Source organism: Chelonia mydas, chromosome 2 (genome assembly GCF_015237465.2).
Source record: "Chelonia mydas isolate rCheMyd1 chromosome 2, rCheMyd1.pri.v2, whole genome shotgun sequence".
Lineage (NCBI taxonomy): Eukaryota > Metazoa > Chordata > Testudines > Cheloniidae > Chelonia > Chelonia mydas.
In genome coordinates this window covers 66147651-66148174 of record NC_057850.1, presented here as the reverse complement: position 1 = coordinate 66148174, position 524 = coordinate 66147651, and positions in this window count along the sequence as shown.

The window sequence follows — 524 nt, the reverse complement described above, 5'->3', positions numbered from 1 at the left end:
AGTGTGACAATGGCTCTGGCGCAGTGTTGACCCGGGCGGCGGCGAGAGGGCGCTGATGACGAGTTTAATGAATGAATGTTTTCAGCCCCGATGCCCAGGCTGACTTCCCGAGGATTACCAGAGATCAGGCTCTTTTTGATATGAGCACCGTGTACAATTGAAAAAGTTGAGTTTTAGACAGTTTCTTGAGTCTATAGCTACATCACTGCTCCAGGTTCGCCTTGTTTGGACCTTTGTGGGAGGAAATTTCCACCAACCGGAGGACCTGTAAGGGGAGCAGTGAGGCCCTCCCGCCATTCTGCAGAGGGAGACACCATTGACATTATGAACAGGAATACGTGTGGCCCAGGGCTGCTACTCTGAAACCTGTCATTGACATTATTTTTTACAAATCAAAATGGCACCTTCCTACCTTTCTGTCATTAACTTGCCACACATGCTTTCAGACTACAGTGTAGGGCAGGAGCTTCCAGGTATTAGCGATCCAGTGAACCCCACACATTTAAAAATCATGTGTAGGAGCT